Here is a 20,263-nt window from a genome sequence, read left to right on the forward strand (position 1 = left end):
CCCCAACACCTTTATGCTTTTAGCAGAACTGCCGTCATTTGGAGGGAGGGCTTTTTATGACATTAACGGACTGCCCTCAAACAGCCCCAGATCTCTGCTGATGGAGTGTCTGTGTGTGTTTCTATATATCTAATTTTCAACACTGTCAAATCTGCAAATACTGAAATCTAGAAACTGGAGCCGTGAACAGGCAAGCTGATCTGTTACCTGATCTGCATCCAGAGGTGGGATCCAGCAGGTTCTCACAGGTTCCCGAGAGTAGGTTACTAATTATTTGTGTGTGCCGACAGGGGATTACTAATTGGTGATTTTGCCACATGATTTTTGCCTTAGTTACACCCCTCCTCTCAGCAGTAGCGCGCAGAGCTTGAAGCAGTCTAGCAAGAGGTGCACCGGCGTGCGTGGCAGCCTGCGCCTGCATGCATTCATTTCCCGCCCAAGGACCAGCGCAGTGGCTGCATCCTTGCCACAGCCCACCCAGGAATGCCCCGCCCCCAGAATGCCCAGCCATGCCCCCATCGTGCCCTGCCCAGCCCCATTGGTGCTACGCCACAGTTTGAATCCCACCACCATGGGAACCTGTTACTAAAATTTTTGGATCCCACCACTGTCTGCATCCCCACTGGGGAGAAAGGTGTGGTATAAAATGAAGCTTCGACAATATTGTCGAAGGCTTTCACGGCCAGAACCACTGGAGTGTTGTGGGGTTTCTGGGCTGCACAGCCGTGTTCCAGCAGCATTTTCTCCTGACGTTTTGCCTGCATCTGTGGCTGGCATCTAGATGCAGGCCAAACGTCAGGAGAAAATGCTACTGGGACACGGCCATACAGCCTGGAAACCCCACAACATTCTGAAGCTAAGATAGCTGAAGGCAGAGGAAGATAAAAGTTAAGATGGCTGGAGGGTAGCGGGGAAGAAGGAAGCAGGGGAAGGTGAGAACATGAGAGTTGCCATGAGGAGAGAAAGAGGAGTGTGGAGAGGGAAATACAGAGTAAAGTGGGGTGCCCCTGAAAGTTCTTGTGGGTTCCCCCACTTTGCAGCTGGGGCTGGAGCCCTACGCTGTGCAGCCGGGCCCAGTAGCTGACACTATGCAATTAGGCCACAGTTTCCCCAGGGAAAGGCTGGCTGCCAGGGCAAGAAAATGAAGCACTGCTAAAGACAGGGAATCGCGGTGGTGGATAAAGACAGATCAGCTGGTGGATGGAAATGAAAGAAGGAAGCAGGGAAAGGGGAAAGACTAGGGGGCAGAGGCGTAGCAAGGGGGGAGCGCCCGGTGCACTGGTGTGTTCTCCACCCCCGCCTCGCCCCGGAACGCCCTCGCCACACCCCCACAGCGCGTGCCCCCGGTGCATTGCCCCCCCGCCCACGGTGCTGCACCCCTGCTAGGGGGGCTTTCAGAAAAGAGGAAACAGCCACAGAGAACCTCACAGCCTCCTTTCAGTGGGCTACCTGACAAAATCGGCTGTGACCCAGGAAAGCTCCTATTGAAATAAACGTTGCTAGTCGTTAAGGTGCTCTTAGATTTTCATTTTATTTTGATACGACTGACTAGCAAAGCTACATTTTTGCAATCATGTTTCTTGCCTCCAGCAAGGCAATAACTTCCCCCCCCCTCCCCAGATCTCCCTGTGTGTAGAGCAGCATGAGTTGAGCAGCTGACTGCGGGGGAGGAAACCCAGGAAGTCTCAAGACAACCATTCAATGTTTTTTTTTACGGTTTCTGCTAATCTCCCACAAATAGACAAACGAAGGAAAACCGGGGAAGGGAAACGCAGAGTTTTGAAATAACAGGTACGGTTTCTCGCTAATTCGAAACCTTCAAGGATTGACAGGTTGTCGTTCTCTCTCCTTGGAGGCCGTTCGGATATTCCGAAATTGACAGTCGACGGTTGGTCTCGATAAACGGTATTTGCACGGCTTTGGCCCCTGGATTTCTGGCTCTCCTCTGCTCTCAGGCACACCTTTGGCTGGGGAAACTCTGCCTGGTCTGAATAGGCAGGGAGGGGAAGGCTAGGTACTGATTAAAACCACATTAGGGGAGAAGAAACACTCCATTAGAAGCAGACAGGCCTATGAGTCATCTCCAGCTATTCTTACCTTGCAGCAGATGCTTATATATACACTCAGGTACAACAGAGGGGAGGAAGATTTCTGCCGCGGCGGAATATCGGGTAAAGGCAGTGCAGGCAAGACGGCTGTCAATGCTCAATATCTCCCTCCCCCCCACCCTTCAGCTACTGGCTCCTCAAACCTTCTGTGGGTTTTTTTGCTTTTTGCCACAGACAATAACAGCAAATGAGCTACTCTGTTCTCCTCTTTCCCCAGTGGATTACCTGAGATACAGACTCAGAGGAGGGGGCATTGCTCCTTCCCTCAAATTATTATGCCAGTGTTGTCCCTTGCAGAGTTTCACAGGCAAGGAAAAAGATGAACCCTTGCCTAGAAGGGGCACGCAATCATAACGTCCCCAGTCGGCCAGAGCAACGGGGGCAGGAGAGACACAGCCACCTTGGTCAGGCCTCTGGAGGGGCACGAGACGTGTTTTCCAAATAAGTAGGAATAATAAATAGCACGGAGTGAGGTAGCCAACACAGTTACGCATCAACATTCACTACACCTGGGACTTGTTTATCCACAATGCTGTCTGCACAAGTCGTGCTGCTTGGCAGAGGTTTGAAAAGGTCTCTGTCCCGAGGTCCTTATAATCTAAAATTTGGCACAAGAACGTCAACAAAGACTGGGAGAGAAAGGCACTGATTCCGCTCGCGGGCACTTAGCTGAAGGTCGGAGAAGAGGTGGGTGGAGATCATGAAGTCCCTGTCTCTAAAAGAGCAATTTCAGCTGCGCAAGGCCCCAGTTTGGACCACAGCGATGTGGAAAGGAGGCGGCAGATTTCACCCTTCCGTCTACACGTGGTTCTGCTACCCAAAACTGCTTAGACGTCGTGCCCTTTGCAAAAAGATCGGCACCGATATTTCACTCATCCTCCCCCTCCCCCCGAAAGAATAGGGAAGGGAGGCAGTTTGGATGAAAGAAACTGCAGGCGGACTACAGAGACCGCTTCCTCCCGAGCCCTGATCTGATTTTATAATTTATATTTTGTCTGTGTGCTCCATCTGTTTGTTGCTGTATTTATGTTGTGCACCGCCCAGAGCCCTTTCGGGGGAGGGGCGGTATATAAAATTAATTACAAGTAAATAAATAAATAAATCCTTTGAACAGTTCTTTGAACATTCAAATTCTTTGAAATAAATAAATTCTCTGAACATTTCTGAGGAGCATTTCTGAGGAAAATCCAGTGGTGAATTTGTCATAGTCTCATCTGTTTCAGACTCTTCGTCACAGAGCTGAGAACGAAAGGCTTAACTCTCCTCAGTCTCCTGTATTATTTCAGTGCCTCTCAGTCACTAATAGTCAAATGAGTGCCTGCAATCACTTGAATTTCTTAACTGGGCGCTATTCATGCAAGGACAAGTGGATTGGCAGGCAAACACCGGAGGTCTTTCCTACATGAATTAATACCTACCTTGCCCAAGAGAGGGCGATTCCCAATTCTGTGTTTAACTTAGCCTTCACTACTACAGTCTTACGACAGGTATTACTCGTCCTTTGCTATGGTAGGGACGCCAAACTACAAATGATGGTCTCTCCTCATTCTTTCGTTGCAAGCAAGGGGAGGAATTTGAATCAGGCCCACAATTTGGAAAGGAGACAACCACCACTTTTAGCTTGCTGACTGTGTGAGGAATTCTGTCTGTATAAGGAATAGCACAAGAGAGGAAAGATTAAAACACATACACACGGCCGCTTTTTGATGTTAAGGAAAGCAGCAGAAGATTTTGGCAGGAGGGCCGCCATGTTAGTCGGTAGCAGTAGAAAAAAAAAATTCAAACTCAGTCATCCCTTAAAGACGAACAACTTTCCCCCAAGGTATAAGCTTTTGTAAGTTAAAGCTCACTTTGCCAGTATCTGACAAAGTAAGCTTTGATTTACAAAAACTTGTGCCCTTGAAAATTTTGTTGGTCTTTAAGGTAGTGCTGGACTCAATATCTGTTCCACCAGAAGCATTGATCGGCAATCTCCCATGTAATGTAGCCTAACCCAGGGGAAACAGTCAGTTCTGACTATATAAGTCCGTGGTGGCGAACCTTTGGCACTCCAGATGTTATGGACTACAATTTCCATCAGCCCCTGTTCCATGCGGGCAGGGGCTGATGGGAATTGTAGTCCATAACATCTGGAGTGCCAAAGGTTTGTCACCACTGATATAAGTCCTGGTTCAACAGACGTTCTTCCCCAGAGATCTCTGGGGATTGTAGTTTTCTGAGAAGTTGGCAGAAATCTGGTTGTGGTTTTTCCGGGCTGCATGGCTGTGGTCTAGTAGGTCTTGTTCCTAACGTTTCACCTGCATCTTAATGCCAGCCACAGATGCAGGCGAAACGTTAGGAACAAGATCTACCAGACCACGGTCACGCAGCCCGGAAAAAACCAGTTGAATCCGGGCGGCCATGAAAGCCTTCGACAATACATTGGCAGAAATCCTTAAGACGAATTCCGTGCATTGTCTCTAAGTCATAGTTTCCAAGAGTACGGTGGTGAAGCCATGACATTTAAATTAGTGTAAAATTGATATAAAGCTACAGTGTAGATAGTGAAGCGGCTGCTCCTCATTATTATCTTGAAAGCAACGCAACAGGTCATCCAGAGATGAACTGGGGTTTCTCAGGGGACTTCTCAGAGATGCAGAATTTTTTTCTTTGAAAATCAACAAACAGGAAAAAGAAGAAAATATACCACATGTAAAAAATGGTCTGATGAGAACCAAATGTGCTCCAGGAGGCTTGGAATGGGCTAAACAGAGAAATGGTGGAGTGGAAACTATCCCATTCAAGGTCCTGAAAGCTTACACGATCCAAGGAACGCTCAAGGCCTGGGTGGGAGAAACCCATTTTGCTTCCTGGATTTTGCAACTGTAATAAACCTTACATCTTATTAATGCCTCTTTAAGGACTGAATGCAAACAACTAACTTGATACCATACATCACAGCATTCTTCAATAAAGATCTCTGTGGCATGAGCCCAGAGGCAAATGGGTAGGAAATGGCACCCAGGGACAACTCCTTCTCCGGGTGTCCCCGCCCCTGCAACAGCTAGCTTTCAAAAGCTCCCGCCCCGCTCCCGAGCCCTGCCCCCTGGTCTGCATGGAGGTCAGGGGCATGGCACCACCTCCCTTCTTTTAGCAGGCCCAGTCCTGCCTTGGACTATCTTTTCCAGTTATGGTGATTATTTCAACAACATACCCATGAGCCTTTGCTAAATATGCAAATTCAACAGCTGCAACATTTCCCAGGAATGGAGATTCAACAGTCAAAAGCCAACCACCTGTTAAATGTCTACAAGACAGCCGGTTCTTTAAAGTCACAGGGATAAAACGCATGTTGCCTTTAGCAGATTCTAGAGGGGGTAAGTTCCAGAAGCAAGCAGGATCAGTAGCAAATGGCCAAATGTATGACTGCACCAGTGCTTACCTTCTGGAGTCCTTAACTAACCCTTCTTAGCCATTTCTCATATAGAAACAATCAGTCTTGGTCAGAACATCATTGTTGTTATTTATGCAGCCTTTCTGAGACAACATAACCCAGATTCAAAGCAGTAGTATCCTTGTTGACTTGGTGAGAAACTGTTTCAAACCCAGGTTGGGGGCACCTAACAAAGATTCAAACCCAGGTTGGGGGCACCTAACAAAGATTCAAACCCAGGTTGGGGGCACCTAACAAAGATTCAAACCCAGGTTGGGGGCACCTAACAAAGATTCAAACCCAGGTTGGGGGCATCTAACAAAGATTCAAACCCAGGAACCAAACCTAGGTGCCATCTTTGTTCCCACAGGCATGCAGACAATAGTATTCTATGACAGGACATAGTGACGTAACTCAGACTCATCCAGCAGCCCATCCTCCTATATCCGTGGTGGCGAACCTTTGGTACTCCAGATGGTATGGACTACAATTCCCATCAGCCCCTCCCAGCATGGCCAATTGGCAGGGGCTGATGGAAAATGTAGTCCATAACATCTGGAGTGCCAAAGGTTCACCGCCACTGTCCTATATGATATATGTCATCCCATATCAGCAGTGCCCTTTGGCTGTCTGCACTGAACAAACAGGACAGTCTCTATGTAAAAGACTGGTGGCCAAAAGAATTGTCAAGTCACAGATGACCTGTGGCGACCCTGATAGGTTTCCAGGGCAAGAGACAAACAGAGTTGGTTTGCCATTGTGTGGCAACCCTGGACATCCTTGGTGGTCTCCCATCCAAGTACAAACCAGGGCCAACTCTGCTCAGCTTCTGAGATCTGATAAGGCTGGGCCAGCCTGGACCACCCAGGTTGGAATACATAGAAGACTCATTCAACCCAAGTCTGACATTAAGCATAGCAATATTCAGAAAGCAGTGGGAGAACTTGTTAATCTTTCGGCATACACTGAGGCTGATTTAAAGGTTAGCGTTCTCCGACAGAGGAACTTCAAAGGGAGAATCCAGCATGAAAGTGCTGAATTGGAATTCATCACACTCTTTCCCCACTAGGGTTGAATAATGCCCTTGTTTTTTATTTTCACCCACTATATTATAGGAATGAGATGAACTAACGCTATAAAAGAAGCTACGGCCCTCAGTTTGCGAGAGCTGAGCAAGGCTGTTAACAGTGGGATGTTTTTGGAAGCTATTCATTCACAGACTTGGCTGCAACAGACTAACACTGACTAGCCTTCTGTAATTTTTAGGATAGACCTTTAGTAAGGTGGCGCACAACCCAGAGGAAAAAACATGCGGCCCCTTTAATAGAGATTTCATGAGTGGAAATGGACAGTTCAAGCTTTACATAGTATGGATGCAAGTAACATATGGATGCAAATAACATCAGCACCTCCTTGCCACAGGAGGTGGTGATGGCCACTAACCTGGATAGCTTTAGAAGGGGCTTGGACAGATTTATGGAGGAGAAGATTTATGGAGGAGAAGTCGATTTATGGCTACCAATCTTGATCCTCCTTGATCTGAGATTGCAAATGCCTTAACAGACCAGGTGCTCGGGAGCAACAGCTGCAGAAAGCCATTGCTTTCACCTCCTGCATGTGAGCTCCCAGAGGCACCTGGGGGGCCACTGCAAGTAGCAGAGAGCTGGACTAGATGGACTCTGGTCTGATCCAGCTGGCTTGTTCTTATGTTCTTATGTTGTTAACATTGCCAGGTGAACAATATACACTTTAGCCTTCATTAAGGTCACAGTATTTTCCCCCCAGGTTCTTGACAAGCCTACCCCTTGGGCTTCCCTTCTTGTTCTTAAGCCCCACTTCCTAATTCCAGCCAGGCTATAGTTAATTCAGTGTGAACAAAATGCACCCTGCACATACTCAGAGGATCTCTTTTCATCTGTCAAATTCCATATAGTTCCGAGCTGCGCCATAGAACTGAAAAGAGATTCTTCTGGGGTTGAAGCTCTCAGCGTCCTCCTGCCTCCCATTTCTTGGCTCCGGGGGGGCGGGCAGAGGCACCGTCTCTCTTTCCACCGGCGGTGCCTTCTCGCTTGGCACTCAGTTCCGCAAAACCTTAAATGCAAGCCTGCAGCTGTGGCCTAGATAGTTGGCAAGAGCTTCCCCCAGTAGCCAACTGACCACGGCGAACTGTCGTCCAGGACTGAGCACTCGGCTCTTGTTCAAAAGCTGTCATTTATATTTAATGTGCATATATATATATATATATATATATATATATATATATATATATATATATATATATATATATATATATATATATATATATATATATATATATATATATATATATTCTATATATATATATATATATATATATATATATATATATATATATATATATATATGTATATATATATATATATATATAATAATAACCAACATGTATATATATATATATATATATATATATATATATATATATATATATATATATATATATATATATATATATATATATATATATATATATATATATATATATATATATATATATTTCTTGAACATGCCGCCGGAGGAAAGTTCTGTGTCATTAAAAAGCTCATGTTCTGCACTGTGAATTTTGGTTGGTCCTGACAAAAGTTATAATTTGACAGCTTCTGTGACATATCCCAAGGAGGTGTTGTGATATTTCCCACACACACACACCTTCGGCTTTGACTTCCTGATGATTCAGCACGCTGAGCTGCTTGCCGAGAGCAAGGCAGAAAAAAGACTCTCTCTCTCATTTGTCTTGTTTTGAGTGGCAGTCGCCAATTTAGAATCCAGCCCAGCGTAACTGTAACTAGAGTTATTTTTTCCCAGGGTGCATCACTTCACAGATCCCTCGTTTCGAGTTTCTTCTCAGGCTTGGTTCACAGTGGGGGTGAGGGGAGAATGGGGCGGGGAGGGGGAGAGAGAAAAGGGGGAAACTAATGCAGACTGGCTGCAGCGAGTGCAGCGTCCTGGAAAACACTTCCTCAGTTCCCTGCAGTAACAAATGACATTTACACACACACATACCACAGAACCGATGTAGAACCGTTGCCTTGCCCTTGGCACAGGTAACAGGGGGACAGCGACGAGCCTGAGGAGGGCTGGAGCCCCCTCCCTCCATGATAAAAAATTCACCGGTGGCCAAGGAGGCTGGCCTGATCGCCACAAATCATTAGCTAGCCAGAGGGATTTGGCACGAATCCTAAAGCATGTCCAGGCTGTAAAACAAGCTGTTTCTCTCCTGTGTGCGCTTTATCAACATGGGGTGCTGTGTCTACAGGCAGGGGTTGTCCTGTATTTTATTTTTGTACGGTACTTGGCAACTCTTTGGGGGCTGTGGGAAATAATACACAATGGCAACGAATGCCAAATGTTGCTTTTCTAAAAGAATATGGGACTGGTGACTGTGGAGAAATGACTCCCCCCCCCTTTTTCCCCCTCCCATCAGGTATGGAGGATTTGGAGGACTTTAGAGATTCCAGATGAACCATCAGGAAATGCTACCTGACCTAGGGGGAAAAGATATCCTGACCCAGCCTGACCAGGTCAAAGGAGGGTGGTGTCTGAGATCTGTGGCGTAGGAGGTTAAGAGCTTGTGGCGTAGGAGGTTAAGAGCTTGTGTATCTAATCTGGAGGAACCGGGTTTGATTCCCAGCTCTGCCGCTTGAGCTGTGGAGGCTTGCCTGTGGAATTCAGATTAGCCTTTGCACTCCCACACACGCCAGCTGGGTGACCTTGGGCTAGTCACAGCTTCTCGGAGCTCTCTCAGCCCCACCTACCTCACAGGGTGTTTGTTGTGAGGGGGGAAGGGCAAGGAGATTGTCAGCCCCTTTGAGTCTCCTGCAGGAGAGAAAGGGGGTTATAAATCCAAACTCTTCTTCTTCTTCTTCCTTCTGCTGGGGAGCAGACCTCTTGCCTGGGCTGTGAAAGTGGCAGCCATTTTTGGACCATGGGCTCTTGCAGGGAGCACACCCAGCCGACCAGGTGATGAGAGCGCTTTGAGAATTGCAACTTTCTAAGTTTTAGATGCCTACCCTATGTTCAACAACTCCTAGCTAGGGTATGTTAAGAGATAGGGGCAGGGGATTTGCGTTTATATCGCCTTTGCTTTGGAAACCCTTGCTCCATCTGGTGCTCTGCTAAAAGATAATTGTGACTTTTATTTTTAATAAACACTTTTAAACCTTAGATGTGGAGGACAGTTCTCTGGGCCATGAATGCCCCACTGTCTTGGATGTGCTATCTAAACAGGAGAGAGAGGAAGGCTGAGGAGCTTTTCCACTAGGACCTCCAATCTACCCTTTGGAACCCAGGAGAGGGAAACCAAGGAGAAACTGAAGCAGAGACCTCACAGTTGGACAGGAAGCTGGGAAATCCTGATCTTCCCCAGCGGGCAGTCCTCAAATGATCAGGTGGTAGCAGCAGATGACCCAGAGAGAAAGCCAGCCCTCCCCAGGAAAAGTTGGCAACTCCTGGGAGAGTGCAGAGAGCGGGATAGGGCCTGCCAGGCAAAGCAAGCCCGTTCCGCCACAGTGACCAAACTCCTTGCAACAATGTTCGGCCTTAAAGAAGCCATAGTGTAGCCCCCCCCATCACTCCTCTATACAGCTGTCCCTTAGAGGGTTTACAAATCTCCCCCCACCTCCCCCACTCACATACAAAGGAAGCGATGTGAAGCAAAAGCCAAGAACCCTGCTGGGTTGAAGTATTTGGAAAGAGCCACCTAGTCCAGCATCCTGTGTCCAGAATTGGTTGGTCTAGTACTTTTGGGAAGTAACAGCCTCCCCCCCGCCCTTTGGCCTCAGTATCTGCCTTAGAGATCTGTACTACTTTGGTATAAAGCAAGGTTTTCCTTGGCTTCCTGCCTCTTGACATTTTGAGATACAGACTAGCATGAGGAGAAAGGGAGCAGAGACATCAAGCAATGCATTTATTTCTAATGTATTTATGTCAAATTAGGAATGCACCACAAGTCAGTGGCAGGACTTCTGGGTTTTGCACACGCAACGTCCCAGGTCCAACCTCCAACCTCCCTAGTTATTTAAAAAAAGGTTTCGGGCAGTAAAGGATGTGAGAAACATCTCCACCGAAGACCATGAAGAATGGCTGCCAGTCAGAGTAAACACTGATCATGGCAGATCAATGGTCTATTTCAGTAGAGGGCAGTCAAATGAGTGTATAGATATGGACACTGGGACTTTCTGTAACGTCAGGGCAGCTGGCACTAGCCGTCATGCGATCATGCCACCACACAACAAGCTACAGAAGCAAGCCCTGCTTCTCCAAACCTTGGCAGGATTCAACCATAAGGCCCCAAATATTGCCTGCCTGCATCAGGGCAAATGTCAACTCATGCCCAGCTTTCTCATTTCTAACTGTATCTGGACAGGTGCTTCAGGGATGCTCATAAGAAGGGTAGTGGGCCCCCAACCCCAATGGCTGACACCGAGAGTTGCTTGTTTTTCAACACAGGAGGTTCCAATCTTAGTTAATACAGTGGAACATAGGTTATCGTTGCCTTCGGTTTTCGCCGGTTTCGGTTTTCGCCAGTCGCCCCTGGCTGTTTTTTGACTTCATTTTTTGCCAGCGCCTTGGTTTTTGCCTACGCCATTTGCACAAATTTACGCTTTTTGCGTAAATTTGCTACGTTGTTTGCGTAGCACATGCACAAATGGCGTAGCCTTGGTTTTCGCCAGTTTCAGTTTTTGCCGAGAGTCGCCGGACGGATTACTGGCGAAAACCAAGGTTCCGCTGTACAACCAGTAGCTCTTGATAACTAGATCTTCCATGAAAGTATGGGGCTAATGATTGTACCCATTTGTGACCCAATCTCATCAGATTTCTGAAGCAGGGCTAGCCCTGGCAAGTATTTGGACGGGAAACCCCCAAGGATGTGGAGGCAGGCAATGGCAAACTGGCTCTAAATGTATCTTGCCTTGAAAACCCCACCAGGAGTTATCATAAGTAAGAGATAGCCCCCAGCAAAGGAGGGGTGAAGGTATGAAGCCATCAAGAATCTCCAATCAAATGGAATATGCAATTTTGATCAGCCCCTAATTACCACCTCACGAGGATACTCAGAAGTTGCTCTGTTTAATGAACTATTATCAGTGCAAATCCACCCTATCCCACATTAACAGAGATGGTGGCAGCGTCAGCCTATGCAAAGTTATAACCTTCTCAGTCCACTGAAGGCATAACTTTGCTCCAGATTGCAATGCAAGTCTATCTCACCTAATCAGCTTCAAGGAAATACATTCAGAATTTCAAGCAAGAGGCACCAGCTGTTGGGATCTCACTATATGGCTTCAGAAGAGGAGGTGACACTGCTTTATACTGGATCAAACCCTTGGTCCACCCAGACTGGCGTTGCTTATGACTGGCAGCTAAAAAATCATCCCCAACACTTGACCCCTGAGTTTTCCAAATGGAGATGGCAGGGATTGAACCGTGGACTTTCTGCATGCAAAGCAAGCACTCACCCACCAAGCCACAGAAGGACGAGAAGAGGCATTTTGTACCAAATTAGACCATTAATTCATCTGCGTTGTGTCATGATATATTAAAAAAGAGAGTAAAAGGTTCACAAAAAGGTCATCTTCTAAGTTAGCAGAAGTTTGCAACCCCAGAGGCCGGAGACAGTCAGTCTAGGGGCAAAGGAGCAGTTAACCTTTGGTTAGTTCAACTGTGACTCTAGACCAATGAGAGGCTGATGCCTGGGCGGGGAAAAGTATCCAGTTGGATGTATAAGCAATGCATTGTATATGCTAAGTTCAGATAGAGATAGACCAGGGGTCTGCAACCCGCGGCTCCGGAGCCGCATGCAGCTCTTTCAGCCTTATACTGTGGCTCCACATGGCCTGGAGGTCAGAGGGTAGCGTGGGCGTGTCCCTCCAGAGCAGCGCTGGAAGGAAAGGTGAGTGGAGGGGCCAAACTGGAGGTAGCTCCATGTGGAGCCGCCTCTCCGGCTCGGTAGATCTTCGGGGTCGTGGAAAACGGGTCCAAATGGCTCTTTGGGTGGTAAAGGTTGCCGACCCCTGAGATAGATAGAGTTAAGTTCTGTGTGTGTTGAACTTTGTTATAGCTAAAGAGTTCTGTATAGTATTATAGTCTTGTATAGAATAGACTTGTGTAACCTTGCAACTGCTAAAGTAAAAGCCTTCCTATGGAAAGAACATCTTGTGTGGAGAGTATTCTTTTCCAAGTGTGATAGAAGGCTGGAGTGAGTACAAGAAGACTAAAGACCTTCTCATCTTACCAGAGTGACTCCGCTTTAAACTCTGCTGATATGTTGTCACTCCTGATTGGGAGGAAATCCCCAGGGTCTCGGGGAGACACCTTTCCCAGACCCGTTACTCGAGATGCCAGGAAGCGAATCCTCAGAGATCTACATAATGCACAACAAACGCTCTCTCAAATAGCTATCGCCCCTCCTTTCTCTAAAGGCAAGGCAAATGCGTAATGAGCCATTGGGAAGAGACGACCAAAAGTGCCTTTCATATACAAACATATTGTCACTGGCGCTTGATATAACCCACTGGCAAATACAGGAATTGTTCTCTAGGAAGGCATCGCTAGCAAGCGGCGCAAAGGAGAAAAGCCCCGTTTTTCTGTTCTCCAGCATGTGCACTTCAGGGTCACCCCCCCTCCCCGCCCACACCTGCCTTCCCCTCATTGGCCTCGTTCAAAATTCAACTCCACTCCTGGAGTTGCAAAAACCTCATTTGCATTCAAATTGCCCCATGTACCAAGGTTGAGCTGTCCCTGAGGCAGGTGGGGACCTCTGTACTGATGGCTGCTTAGAATGGGTAATGATACAGAGAGAAGGGCAGGCATGGAATTAAGGATTTCTCCCGCATCCACCCACTCCTGCACATACTGTCTTTCGCAGCCCTGTGCAGATTGTGAATCCCCCCTTTCTCCCTACCCTGCTCCAGCAAAGCCTCTGAGCCGTAAAACCCCTGGTCAAAATCACATCATGGCCACTGGGCCACAGGGGGGGCCCCCACTTCATTTGTCATAAATTGTTTTAATCCGAAATGATTAAAACTAAGTAATTTTAATGCTTTTATAGTTTTATGTTGTACACTGCCCCGAGCCCTTTGGGGGAGGGCGGTTTGAAAATCAAACAAGCAAATAGATAATTTGCAATATGGCAATATTAACTCTGGCTTACCTAGCAGGGCTATGGTAGAGATCGTTTGGTTATTTATTGGACTTGTATCCTGCAAGCATGGTTTGCCGGTGAAGAGTGGTGTAATTTAATCTGGAGAACTGGGTTTGATTCCCCACTCCTCCACATGAGCAGCAGACTCCACATGAGCAGCAGCAAGCCGTGGTGCGACCGCACTTGGAGTACTGTGTTCAGTTCTGGTCGCCACATCTCAAAAAGGATATTGAAGAGATAGAAAAAGTGCAGAGAAGGGCAACGAGGATGATTGAGGGACTGGAGCACCTTCCTTATGAGGAGAGGCTGCAGCGTTTGGGACTCTTTAGTTTGGAGAGGAGACGTCTGAGGGGGGATATGATTGAAGTCTATAAAATTATGCATGGGGTAGAAAATGTTGACAGGGAGAAATTTTTCTCTCTTTCTCACAATACTAGAACCAGGGGGCATCCATTGAAAATGCTGGGGGGAAGAATTAGGACTAATAAAAGGAAACATTTTCTTCATATAACGTGTGATTGGTGTTTGGAATATGCTGCCACAGGAGGTGGTGATGGCCACTAACCTGGATAGCTTTAAAAAGGGCTTGGACAGATTTATGGAGGAGAAGTCAATCTATGGCTCCCAATCTTGATCCTCCTTGATCTGAGATTGCAAATGCCTTAGCAGACCAGGTGCTCAGGAGCAGTAGCAGCAGAAAGCCATTGCTTTCACATCCTGCATGTGAGCTTCCAAAGGCACCTGGTGGGCCACTGCGAGTAGCAGAGTGCTGGGCTAGATGGACTCTGGTCTGATCCAGCAGGCTATGTTCTAAGGTCTTATGTTTTAAGGTTCCTCGCTATGCATCCTCCTGCGATGGAGGCAGCTGTTTCTGAACAGGTGCTTCTTGTACAGCCAGGGATGAAGCTTCCCGGGCATTTTTTGAAGCACCACCTGCAGCAATGAAAGGGAGGAAAGCCAGGACTGGCTATTAGCTTTAGGAAAGGAGGAAGTAGGCGTCAGGAAATTTGCACCCGTGGGCAGCAAATCAGTGACATATGGGTTCCAATCAATTCTCAGAGAGGTCCATGAATGGATGTTGTTAATCACAATGACTACATAGAACCTCCATTCTCAGAGGGATGGACGTTGGAGCTGAAGGTCCTACCAGCACATCTGATTGGCTGTACTAATGGTAAGAACATAAGAACAAGCCAGCTGGATCAGACCAGAGTCCATCTAGTCCAGCTCTCTGCTACTCGCAGTGGCCCACCAGGTGCCTTTGGGAGCTCACCTGCAGGATGTGAAAGCAATGGCCTTCTGCTGCTGCTGCTCCTGAGCACCTGGTCTGGTAAGGCATTTGCAACCTCAGATCAAAGAGGATCAAGATTGGTAGCCATAAATCGACTTCTCCTCCATCAATCTGTCCAAGCCCCTTTGAAAGCTATCCAGGTTAGTGGCCATCACCACCTCCTGTGGCAGCATATTCCAAACACCAATCACACGTTGCGTGAAGAGGTGTTTCCTTTTATTAGTCCTAATTCTTTCCCCCAGCATTTTCAATGGATGCCCCCTGGTTCTAGTTAAAGATAAAATGTGGCATCGAGTCACAACCCGCTCATGGCGACTCCATGAAGTTCTGCCTCATGGGGTTTTCAAGGCCAGAGATGAGCAGAGGTGGTTTACTTTTGTCTGCCTCTGCACAGCAGCCCTTGTCTTCCATGATGGTCTACCATCCAAGTACTGACCCTTCCTAGCTTTCAGGCTCTGACAAGATCAGGCTACGCCAAGCTATTAGGGCTGGACTAATTGATCTGTGGCCTAATCCTCTGCAGCACTGTCAAGCTTTCTGTCCGGTCCTGCCAGTAACAGATTCCAGTCCAGAATTTGTGATGACATGTGCGCAATGGGCTTGGAAAGCTTGGAACGTGCTACAGATGCTGCTCTCTTGTACTAACTCCTAAACTAGGGAGTTAGGAGACCCCTGGAGCAGCAGCCTGGGAGACATGAATCGAACATGCCAGATGGTTTCCATAAATTTGTCTTTGTCAGAGCACAAATTTGCTCATGCACTCTTCTTGTGGCATCCTGCGTTTGAGGTGGGAATCATGCACGTGTGTGCCTTAAAGGGATTAAGGAGTGGTGTGTTGCATGGAAGATTCTGACTCTATGGGGCAGACCAAGCTGTATGATATTCAAACAGAGTGCATGTGTGTGTGTTGGGGGGGGGGGTGTCAAGTCACAACTGACTCACTGTGGCCCGGTAGGATCTTTAAGGCATGAGGTATTCAGAGGTGGTTTGCCATTGCATACGCTCATTTGAACTTGTGGCTCTATTGATTTACACTATTTGAGGTTCATACAGGATAATGTCTTCAATTTGGCTGATAGCCACAATAACAAGGTCACAGTTTGAAGAAGAGACGTTGATACGGAAAAGCGGCCAGTATACCATCACTGTACTGCTGTTTTTGTGTACTACAACTGATGTTTGGTTTCTGTTCGTTATAACTGTACTGCATTATATGGCTTACAATTGTATGTTACTACTCACGGTAAATATACTAGGTGCTCTTGAATTTTTTTGGCCAGCCACTTAGGAATTTTAATGTCCCTATTATCTGTTTAATTTTGCATCTTTTGCACTAATTATATCATGCATTTTTAAATTAGCCGCTGATTGTTATAGAAACATCTTGCAACCTGTGATGCCGTGCACCGTTTCCCCTTCAGTTTTCAGAGGTTTCTCTCCTCCCCACCCCCCTTTTTTGCAGCGGTTAAGAGCAGAGGCGTACCGGGGTAAATGGCGCCCGGAGACAAATTGTCTCCAGGACGCCCCCCAGGCTCTGCCCCCTCACCACCCTAGCTCCGCCTCTGATGCCCCCAGCTCCGCCACACCCACTGCCCTCAACCCCACCCATGTCACCAGGGACATGGGCAAGGTCTCGGGTGCCCACCGCCGGCTGGACTCCCATCTGGCAGCCTGCAATCAGAAGAGGCTGCAGGCTGCCAGCTGGGACCCCAGCCGGCAGGGGGGGAGGAAGGGAGGGAGGAGTCCAGGGTGGGGTTGAAGGCGCTTGGAGGCAGTAGGAAGTCCTGCTGCCACGTTTTTGCGTGCCTCGGACGGGGTTGAGGCACACGAAAACGACGAGGCAGCAGGACACGTGGGGGGCTGATTTTGCGCCCTCCACGGGACCAGAAGAGTGGCGCCCAGGGACAAGGAGTACCCCTTGTCCCTAGGTAGATACACCACTGGTTAAGAGTGTCAGGCTAAGATTTGGGAGATCCAGGTTCAAATCCCACTGTGCAAATATGGCTTGCTGGGTACCTTTGGCCAGTCCATCTTCAGAGTTGCCAACCTCCAGGTGACACCTGGAGACCTTCTGGTATTGCAGTTGATTTCCAGAGAAAAAGACTGCCGCGAATGGCTGATTCGATAGCATTATTCCCTGCTATGGGCTCTCCTCTTCTCACACCCCACCCTCCACGGCTCCACATCCAAAATCTCGAGGTATTTTTCAACCCAAATCCAGTAACCCTGTCCATCTCTCTCAGCCTAATCTATCTTACTGAGCAAGGTACTGATTTAAAAAACCCCAGAGGAGTGGAGAAAAATATACGGTGTCGTGAATTCATTGGAAGAAGCGCAGGATAAACAGCATGCTGGATAAATTCTAACCCCTTCTCACTTGCTAGCCTAAAGAATCCTCAATGGTGTCAGAATTCCTATAGAAACACCCACACGTATTAAATCACAGACACCACTCAAATCCACTCGAATCCACTTCCAGTCTGGCCTGTTTCAGAATTCTCTCCCTTCTATTTTTATCCTGCTTCTCATACAAAAAAAAAGTCTCGCAAATCAGCTCCCATCCGTTAAAATGGAAAGTGCAGGGCTGGCGGCAGACACTTGATGTAAAGCAGTATAACTTTCCATCTTAGAAGCTACATGGCAAAATATAGACACTGGGAGGGGAGAGGAGAGAGAAGGCAAGAGCGGGAGGCTGGCTGGGTAAGGCTAGAACAGGGGTCAGCAACCTTTACCACCCAAAAAGGTCATTTGAACCCGTTTTCCACAGCCCCGAAGATCTACGGAGCGGCCTCTGGTTCAGCCCCTCCACTCCCCTTTCTTTCCAGTGCTGGGAGGCAGAGACACCGGGCAGGGAAACCCTTTCTGCCCGAAAGGGGCACAGGGGTGATGGATGCGCCATGCGTTTCGCTCCCGGTCTGCGCTCGCCACTCTCTCAAAGATGGGGCTGTGGGGAGGCAAAGTAGGCACTGGGCAGGGAAACCCCCTCTGCCCGATGGAGCAGGCAGTTGCCTGCTCTGTGGGGCAGAGGGGGAATGGTGGCTGCGGGGATAGCGGGGGGGGGGGTGGCAGCTGCTCTGGAGGGACATGGCAGCCCTCCAGAGTAGTGCTGGAAGGAGAGGTGAGTGGAGGGGACGCGAAAAGCGGCGCCCTCACGCATGGAGCCGCCTCTGGTTCGGCCCCTTGACTCACCTTTCCTTCCAGCACTGCTCTGAATTCCCCAGATAAGCCTCCACAGGTCAGGCGGGAGAATGGGGAATCAAACCCGGTTCCTCCAGATTAGAATGCACCTGCTCTTAACCACCACGCCACTGCTGCTGTGAGGTAGGTGGGGCTGTGAAAATTCAGGGAGAACTGTGCCTGGCCCAAGGCCACCCAGCAGGCTTCATGTGTAGGAGTGGGGAAACAAATCCAGTTCATCAGATAAGAGCACGCAGCTCATGTGGAGGAGTGGGGGATTGAACTTGGCTCTCCAGATCAGAGTTCACCAGTCTTACTCACTACACCACACTGGCTTTAGCACTTACGAACACTTAGGCGCAGATGAAGCTGCCTTATGCCGAATCAGATCCCCGGTCCATCACAGTATTGTCTGTTCAGGATGGCAGGGGCTCTCCAGAGTCTTATGCAGACATCTTTTACATCGTCTACTGCCAGATTCGAATAGAGATCTCAGGAATTGAACCCAGGACATTCTGGTTGCCAAGTAGATGTTCTACCATGGAGCCCCAGCCCTTTCCGAAATCACCAGAAAGTCTATTGTAACCACAGAATTCCCACAGTGTTTCCAGCAATTCCTAGAGTGACTTCCAGTGTTCCTTGGGAGTGATGTCACATGACATGCGACAAGGATGCCTGTTTTCTCCCACTTCCACTTGGAGTGATGGCAGGCCACAAAAATTGCTGGTACAAAGTCTCTCCCTTTAGCACCGGGCTGCCAGGCCTCCTGCTACCGGGAAAGGTCTCTCACCAATACACCTCACTGCCCACCCCCCAATGTTGGCTGCATTTATGCTGCGGCATCATTCCTTGGGAAAGCCTGGACGTGATGTTTAGGAACTCTAGGAATCCCCCAGAATTTTCAGCAATCCTGATGTCACTTCCAAGTTTTCCTAGAAATTGCATCATGGCACAGATGATCACATGGTCTTCTTATGTCCCTGCCTTCAAAGCTTCCACCAGTTTCTAGGCACACCCTTGTCCCAGTGGGAGACCTGGCACCCCTACGTATTATGGAGTTTGCCCTTGAAAACTGCCAATTCCTCCAGTCAGGGGTCTGCAACCTGCGGCTCTCCAGATGTTCATGGACTACAGTTCCCATCAGCCCCTGCCAGCATGGCCAATTGGTTGCAGACCCCTGCTCCAGGAGAACTGATCAGTTGTGATTCTGAGAGAACTCCCAAGTCCCACCTGGAGGCTGACAACAGCATACACAGTTACTAGCCGCATGCCCCCGAACGTGGAGGTTCTATTCAGCTATCTTGGCTAATAGCCACTGACATACCTACCTTCCACGAATCTGTTGACAATTAGCAGTCAGGACCACAAGCTATGATGGTTTGTCCCACAAGTTAAATAAATCGTTAACACCCAAAACCAACAAAACAAAACGCTACACTCAAGGCTGCAAAAAAGAAAAGAAAAGATAAAGTGAACAGTATTTGAATATAAACAGAAGGTACCAAGTCTAAGACAAACGACAAAATGCATCAGGTAGTAAAACACCTAATCTTAACTGCATCAGAAATGACCGCACAAAGACTGGTGACAAAACTTGTGGATCTTGGACTCTCACATTCAATCTGTTTGTGGATTAGGGACTTCTTGTCTGGACGTTCCCAGAGGGTTAGACTGGGAAATCGGGTTTCCTCAGTTCTTACTCTAAATATGGGAACGCCACAGGGCTGTGTGTTGAGCCCTTTACTGTTCACCCTTTATACATATGATTGTACTCCTGTCTATCATAGTAACACCATTATCAAATTTGCTGATGACACAACGGTGGTGGGGCTCATCTCTGGAGGGGATGAGTCTGCCTATCGGAATGAAGTGGACCGACTGCTCTCATGGAAGTGTGAAAATAACCTGGTTCTTAACACTAACAAGACAAAGAAGCTCATAGTGGACTATAGGAATAGCTCAGGAAATTCAGCCCTTGACTATAAATGGAGATCAAGTGGAGCTGGTATTAGTTTTAAATTTCCTTACGCAGGATTAAAGAGGATTTGGACCTGGGGGAGTACAGACTGTCACAGTGGTTAAGAAAGCCCAGCAAA

At 47.9% G+C, this 20,263-nt stretch overlaps 1 protein-coding gene across 2 annotated transcripts in view; it reads right to left on the bottom strand.

Moving 5' to 3' along the window:
• Positions 1-20,263, bottom strand: part of LHFPL4 (LHFPL tetraspan subfamily member 4) — a 79,213-nt gene that overhangs the window by 17,615 nt on the left and 41,335 nt on the right. The gene's annotated exons all lie outside the window — the stretch shown is intronic.

Source organism: Sphaerodactylus townsendi, linkage group LG03 (assembly GCF_021028975.2).
Source record: "Sphaerodactylus townsendi isolate TG3544 linkage group LG03, MPM_Stown_v2.3, whole genome shotgun sequence".
NCBI lineage: Eukaryota > Metazoa > Chordata > Lepidosauria > Squamata > Sphaerodactylidae > Sphaerodactylus > Sphaerodactylus townsendi.